Source organism: Spea bombifrons, chromosome 3 (genome assembly GCF_027358695.1).
Source record: "Spea bombifrons isolate aSpeBom1 chromosome 3, aSpeBom1.2.pri, whole genome shotgun sequence".
Taxonomy (NCBI): Eukaryota; Metazoa; Chordata; class Amphibia; order Anura; family Pelobatidae; genus Spea; species Spea bombifrons.
The window spans coordinates 115070581-115079200 of record NC_071089.1 but is presented as its reverse complement, the minus strand read 5'-3'; positions in this window follow the sequence as shown (position 1 = coordinate 115079200).

Below are 8620 nucleotides of genomic sequence, written 5' to 3'. Positions count from 1 at the left end.
GAGCAACAAATTTTTTTTTGTTTTGGTTTTTATTACACGATAAATACAGCATCGGAAAATTTACGTATGATTACCTATTTCTCAAATATTAGCTGAGCAAATGAAAAAGTATATTCCATATAAATCTCCAGGGTTCTAAATAACACAATACCACATGTGTTACATTACTCATGGGGCCACACAATGTCCCCAAGTCATTATTATTATTACAATAACCCCCCCCCCCACAAACTACTGTTTTAAAGCACACCCTTGGAAGATTTCAAAGACACCCCATTTACCTTTCTAGGTCATCCACCTCAACAGCAAATCTCAAAACAAAGAATAGAGGCTTCCAGATATATTTGAGGATGGATCCTGTTCCCTGGCCCACCTGGAACAAGAAAGAAAACACAAAAAAAGTAATCTTCCATGTCCTCCAAGTACATACATACCACGTATGCGTGGTCAGTTTGTATTGTATGTTCACGGGGAACCTTAAAATCGGAGTATTTGAGTTCTTAAAGTGATTTCAAGATGAGAAATTTGCACAGGTGAATCAAAAATGCACACCTAGTGTTTTTTTGGGGGGGATAACTGTCCCTAAGTAAAGTCTCCCTGCAACCACAAATCTAATGAGAACACAGATTTTGAGTTTTTTTCACATATCAGGCCACCTGGAACATGAAAGGAAACACCAAGAAAAAAGAATTCTCCACTTCTCTGTCTCTGCACTCTGGGATCTACCCAGGTTGCTGCTAAAAAGGCCATGAAACCAGGTATCGTGAAAACTTGAAACTTAATATGTCTCTGGCTTAATTTCCCTAATCTTTCCAACTTTCTCTCACCGCAACGAAAGTAAGTCTCCTTCCAAATACTAAAACGGGATATACCCGGTTCCTCTGAATGAAATTCTGCCTCTTATCTACAGGCAGGACGGAGTTTCGGATGCCCTGTACACACAAAACAACTCTTGTATTAACTACAACTTTATGGCGCCCAAACATCTACTACAGAATCACAGGTAACCATTCTCAAATCTCTTGGGATCTTTTGAAAACCCACTGCTGGGAAGGGGAAAAGGTTAAGAAGCCTCGTCATCTCCCAGCACGGATACCTCACTCACTGCCAATTCTATTTTCCAGAGAAGAGGCAAAAGGAAGATGCCTGCAGAATTAAATTAAATACATCTGAATGTCCTACCAAAATAGTGCCATGCAATGCCAGAGCTAACTTTTTACAACAGAGAATCTCCTAGATATAACATTGAATGGGACAACTAAACCAAACACACCTCATACAGGCATGGACACTTTCAAAGCAGACTTAATTCTGTCAAAGACAGTGGCCTTACCACCAGCTGTAAATTATAATAGTGATGGGCATCATGGATACTCGTCACACACAACCAATCATCCCTTTACAAGATGATACCAGACGGATACAAGTTCCACGCGAAACAAAAAAATGGGAAAGCGGTTATTGGAGGGGGAGTGGCATAGGTCAGTCGAGACGACAGACCATGCACCATAATCAACACCATCAACAACATCCCCTTCCAGTCCTTTGAACACATCACCATCAGGCATGCATCAAATGGTAGCAACAACGTAACCATAACCACAATATACCGCCCGCCAGTGCCATTCAAGTTCTTCCTGACTGACACCCAAGACCTTGAGGCCCAGCTGACCACCAATAACAGCGAGAACATCATCGCTGGGCATTTCAACACACAGATGGACAACATCTCGGATCCCAATGTCATAGTCCTTGACGCAGCCATGAAGCCACTTGGCTTCACCCAGTTGATCAAAGACCTCACCCATGTACATGGACGCATCCTGAGGACAATTTGGAAAAAAACTTTGCTGGAAGAAAAGCAACCTCATGCTGACGAGTCCCTTTAAGGACTAAACAGCTGTCCATGAGTGGGGATCTGGCTACTGCATTTCTTACCCGAGTTTTGTCTAAAGGCTGTCTTGTACAGCAGGGCAATTACTTTCAAGGGATCCATGTATAAAGTGGATATAGAGGCAAAAGGTGATTATTGTTGACCTTATTTGCATGTGCCTACCCAGAATCCCTTGTGGTTGTGGCAGCACCATGAGATTTCTGAGGGAAAAACAAGCCTTCTGGCTCGTCTGGTGTCTGTGGATGAGTGTTTAATAATGCTTCTACTACTGATGAGGTCACTCCAAAGCCTTGACTTTCCGTTGTGGACCTGCTTGTATGCTTCGGATCGTTGTCCAGCAGCAAAACCCAACTGCGCTGGACCTTTAGGTCACAAACTGATCACTGGACATTCTCCTCCAGGATTTTCTGGTAGAGAGCAGAAGTCATGGTTCCATCAATTATGACAAGTCTCCCAGATAGCACAACGTCTATGGAGAGTGAATGCCACAGCTTTATTGCTCTTACTGTAAAGAAAGCCTTTCACTGTTTTAACCGAAAAATCGGTTCTTGAGGTGTAACTGCCTGACAGTCCTATTAATGAACATCAGAGAACTTTGTTTGTTGGCTTTTCTGATTGGTTGTCATTTGATATTATTTTGTTTTTTTTCAAACATATTTGTTTTTCATTGTTCGTTTTAAATCGAATGTTTTGTTTGTTGTGGAAAAAAAACCAGCAATTTCTTTCACGAGATACACAAGCACGTTCAATTCTGGAGACCAGGCTCGTGATCACTTACTGTCTCCAAAACATATTTCAAGTCGGTCGAAGCAGTTCTTTCAAGTTAAAGTCAAAGGTTCTCCTTAATCCGATAAAACAGACTTGTCCTGTAGGATTGTGAGATCATTTTTACATTTGCAGCTCGTAACAATGTTTCTAAAGCATTTAAATTGCTATTGTGTTAATATTCCCGACGGAGATGCAAAAACATCCTCTTCAGATCATTCATGTTCAATGATTGCGTTTACGAGTTGTAACAGGGAACGGAGACTATATTTGTCATGTATTCAGTTCATATATCAGCGTTCTTGCCAGCCAGATGTCACAGGTAAGTGCCATTTGGGATCTAACTGAATGTTTTTTTGTCTTTTGAAAACATGTGTAGTTCATTTGCTTTCATTGTGATCATAGTGTTCCTGACAGAACGTAGAACTTTAAAGACAATATGGTGCGTAATCCTTTTTATGTGAGAGCCGGAGGATATCGTCAAGCTTCTGAGGTGCTTGGTTTTATTTGGCTACGGGTTTTTAGAAACAGAACAGATAGAGCCTCGATATTTGGGGTAAATATGAAGCAATAAAATACGCTGGTCAAAAAAACATACCAGCGCGCCAATACTGCCCATGTGTGTTCAAAGACATTGGTCTCCTGATAGAAGCCCCTGGCAGACGAGGGTAATAGATCCACAAGAAAGCAATAAAAAAAACAAGATCATTTTGCCATGGAAACCAGAGATTAAAGTGTGTACCCGTGTTGCCAAGAAGAGAATATAGTTCGTTGTTAAAGGCACATTTTATTGTCCCGTGTAGTTCCGTCAATGAAGAACGCATGTTAAGGAACCGTAGTTTGGTTTCTTTAACAATTTATGGAAAAGGGCTTCCTTCAGGAGGTTTAGTTTTGTGGCACTTTAGGGCCTATGGAGCATGCACATGCATGTGGGGGTCTCGTTAGACCCTCTGGAGGACTTGTTTGAGCCCATTCTGTAGCTGGTTGGCAGTGAGGATAGCGCGCATGAGCAATGGTAACCAGGGGGTGTGTAAGCAGATGCTGGGGACGGGGATTCGGGGAACAAGGGCGGAAAAAATCAATAATTTAATGGGGACACGCAGCAGCCTTAAGCATTAAATTGTACATGATGGTTCGAGCGTCCCTTTTTATAAGCATTCAGAGTCCTTACTGTGAAGAATGCCCTTTGCTGTTTTAAACGGCAACCACCTCAACACTGCAGCACTCCGTAGATTAATTTTCCCCTAGCAACCCCTTTGCGGCTGGACATGTGACTGGATCCACCAATGACAGGAAGGGGTTGTTTTTCCAGCGAGGAAACAGAAAAATGGACCCCGAAGAGAAAGCGGTTCCTGACAGGCCAGAAAGATATTAAACTGCTGCCTAGCGCTCCGTCTCACTGGAGCAGGAAGACCATTGTCTCCCCAGGCCAAGTTGCCCCGAGGTGTACAATATGAAGGAGTTAGATCCATGCTTTTAAACAGTACATCATTTCATAGCTAAGGGCTAGGGCCTAAAATAACCTTTTTTAACTTTCCTTTCTGCCCTCACATATTGCACTGATTTTGTTTGTCCATGTTAATTAATTTTGCAGCTTTTGATTGAAATTGATTTAATTTCATAATTTAATAATTTATGGCTGGATATGAGCTGTCGCATGCTACGTTTTTAAGCTTGCGTACTATGTGGCCAGATCGAGGCAGTATGGGGTGCCAATGGCATTTGCCCAATGTACCAGATGGCCAGCCACTGCCTAAGAGGAACCCAAGTAGACTGGGTCCACGGTGTCTCCTCCTAGAGGGTTTGACTCCTTACCCACACATTTTCATCATCAAGAACAGCACCTTTCTTAAAAACATCACCCTGAGAATCTGCCCGTCCACTCCGAGACCCTGGGTGATTGAAGGAAACTCAGGAGCAAACCTACAGTTCATTTTAACATCTTTAACATGATCCTTCTCTACCTAAAAAAACCCCACACAAATTGGAGTGAAGAGCAATACTCAGCGGGATTCTGTGAGAAGCGGTGGGAATTATCCGTCATCTGGAATTGTTGCAAATCAACGTAGCGATCGCTGCACTGTGATAAGGCTGCCAAACTATTCTACTCCCTAATAATCAGTCTCTTTAGACAATGATTAAAGGATTTTAGTAACCTTGAGGCATGCTGATATGAGTTAATAGCTGGCTCTTGTACGGCTTAGATTTAATCAGAGTTGTGTCTTTGATTGTGTTTGGACATTTTCCCGATCCACTATATTTTGGTCAAGCAGACAAGCATCTCCTTTGAAGAAACAATAAATAAAGAGAAAAAAAGCACAACCTAGTCTTTTATTTCTTTGTCAAAATTTGGAGCTTTTTAACTTGATGGATTTTGGGGTCATTTTAGTGAATTTTGGCTGGGGGGGATAGGGGCTTTAACATTTTATATTTAAAAAAAATAAGTTCCTTCGACATAGAATGTGAGGGCAGATAAGAAAAAGTTGGCCCATCTAGTCTGCCTTTTTTCTGCTGTAAAAACCTGAAACCTCATACCGTCCTTGATCTTGTCTTATTTGAGGACATCATTGTGTTTAAATGTTTAAATTCTCTCACTATATTAATCCCTAACTTTTCTGGAGGAAGGCTGTTCCACTTATCTACTACCCTTTCAGTAAAGTAAAGCCTCGAAACATCTAATGTTGGATGATGACCTCATTGGCCATTTGTCAGCTGTGCATGCTTGGGCCCTGGGCAACTGTCCCCTTTGCGCTCTGGTAAAGATAGCCTAAAGGTAATAAATCTACTTTCCTCTGTATCACCAGAGTCGCAGACACTAGAGAATAAAACCTGGAATGTGGGATTGTGGTCCTGAATCACGCTGTCCTGCCGAGCTCGACGGGACAGAGGTAGAGCTTGGTGGGACAGAGGTAGAGCTTGGTGGGACAGAGGTTGAGCTTGGTGGGACAGTGGAACAGAGTGGCAAATTGGGACTGTTGGAGGTATACTATAGACTAAGAGACCCAATAACATATATGTATTAGAAACCCACCTTATGAGTAAATCATGGAGACAGCCATCTTTATTACCCTCATGATCTGCATGATTACATATCTCAGCTTATCAACTGTACCAGTTTTAAAGCTCCCACATGGCCACCTTGTATCACTCTGAAGATGAGCGCTGCACGATGGCTCTTCCTGTAAGAGGAACACTTCTGGCACCAACCTCAACCACTTCTAGTGCTGTCCTGATTTATATACCTGAAATGTTGGGACTTTGTGATCATTCTGTTATCTCAATACCTGGGAACTCTCTAGGTGTGACCTGGAGTCTCCAGGTGAAGCCCTTCTTCCTTGAGTCTCCATGCCGGTTTATTTTGTCTCTGGGCAGGGAAACGGCGTTTTGGCCCTGACAACTTCCTACTCCTTGCTCCGTCAGGGCTGTCTAGGTCTGGATCTGCCCATGGGGGCCAGACCCCTCTCAACGTACGGCTAGAACCCATTTCAAAAGCTAATTCCACAATAGATGGAGAGCTCCAGGTAAGGAGCTCTCCATCATGAGGTTCCAAAATCACATTTTTCTCTCTCCATTGTTAAGTTGCTGACTGCTGTAGATTGGTTTAGGCAGCCTTTGTAAGAGTAGAAGTGAAGATGGGAGAGAGAACAGATCTCAGATTTTGCAATATTAAAATAGCTCATGAGATGAAAGTCACCTTTTTTTAAATTAAATATCTAATTTAAATACCTCCAAACCTATCGCATTAAAAACATAAAACAAGCACAAAGTATAGATTATTTCATGCTTTTATGACTTAAAAACTGTGAAGGCCACAATTCACCTTCACCAAGCAAAGAGAGCGTCTGCGGAGTACAGCAAGGCCTCAAAACGTTTTAAAACGGCTAAATATATCTCTATAAAAACCCTAACATTGCCATTCCGACAAACAGGTCGCAGCGGACGAGTTAACATAATATTTTCATGACTCTTTCACACCGGGACATGTTAGGTCGAAAAGCCTACGTCGCCCATTTGAACGGCATTTAATTCTGGAATCCCTGCTTACTTAATTAATAAAGCGGCTGCAGTTAAAGCTTTTTAAAACCAAAGAAATTACGTGCTCTAAAAGAGTAGAGGAGGGGGAAAAAAAAAAAACACTAAAATGTCTGGACACACACAAAATGTTGGTTTTTCCACACAGAAAGAATTTTCAGGAAACACGTTAAATGTGCTAGGATTTTATCACAGGGCTTCTTTGGCTCATGCTCGGGGAATAATACTATAATTATCTGCCGTTACAAGGTAGTAACGTGATCCGTTAATAGATGTAGCCCAAGGTGTTTAATATGCCTGTCTTATTACTACTGAACGGTCTAATATAGCAAAAACGTTACCGTATGCCAACACTCCAATTCCTTTTCTTTTTTTTTTTTTTTTTACTGTTTTCTGCAATGAAATATGAACAAAAGAAACTATTTTATATTAATTTGTTTCCAGAGACTATTTGCTAAAGCAGTTCGAGTTAAAGGATTTAAGGTGAAATGCAGGAGAGTTTTTAAGGGCTTCGCAAACGATAAACGCAGAACAGAATCGTACTAAAAGGCCGTAAATATCCGCCCCCGCTAGGGTAGAATAGACAGAAATATATAAAAAAGTATAGAATAAAAGGAAGAAAGGGAAAAAAAGTTTATTAACGGTGACCTCTGACCTTTTAGTATCAGATAAAAAATCGGTTTTGTGGTTTTCTTTTTTTTTTTATTAACCAGTTCTAGTTTTTGCTCCATATTAATATTATAATATTATTATTATATATTGCATTTAGCCGTTTACAGTTGCATTCCTAAAAGGGGGCGGTCCCAGGAAATTCGGGACTGTTTGCAGGTATGGGTAGGTTTTGGTGTTGTTTTTTTTTCTTTTTCTGGGTATGATAAGGTTGAACTGTTGAGTTTGCGCGTAAAAAGAGATGCAAAAACAGATGGAAACCCCACAATGATATCGGTGGCTGGCTGCTCAAGGAGTGTTAAAGGAACAAGAGAAGAGTCTCTGGCGCATCAAGCCAGGACTGAGCTTTACATGGCGAGATCGTTGAGCTCGGCAAGTCAAGCCCGGGGTCCACGTTGGCCATGTCTTGCGACACACCGCAGACAGGCTCTCCTAGTTATCGCCCCCATTATGCAAATTGTTTCCTTTGTGTATGTAAAGTCTTTTTTAACCCCTTAATGACAAAGCCCGTACATGTACGGGCTCAAAATGTATTGTTTTCAATGGGTTTAGGGACTGCCCATTGTCCTTAAGGGGTTAAATAATCAAAGTTTTCCCAGCATTAGTAAAACTTGATATTTTAGATGAGGACTGGGCAAACAATTATTCTTATTTGCTATCAAAATCTTTTTCAAACAATTAAGCTTGGTTAATTTCCATACACTCATCAAACGAGATCTATAACCCCCAACCCATGGTTAAAAAACAAGCATTCTGTTATTTACCACAAAGATTCAAAATCTTATCGCACTTGCACCCTGTGTTTATTTCCTCTATAATAAAATGACGCGGAATTATAAATTACATTTAGGCAAAATTAGGCAAATTAAACCCAAAACAGGTTATTCACTAAATATTGCAGTTGTAGAAATGCAGTAATATAATAGAACGGCAAAATCATCGTCACCTCAAGTTTAACTTAAGAAAATGGAGAAAACAAAAACATACAATGACATTTATCAAATCTATTAAATTGTCTTTTTTATATATAATTATTCTATTAATTTATTTAAATTGAGATTTTTCTACACCCGAAAAATGTCAACAACACTTATTGTTACACTTCTCGGGTACACGCTGGGAACAAGGCCGGAGTGGCGATGACAGGGCGGTCCTGGCACTCCAAGGCCAGCGGCTGCCTGATGATGTAAGCGCGTTTGGTGGCGGGAAATGGGTGGCCACACGCTACGCTTTAATGCTCCCGTCATACATCTTCAGTCA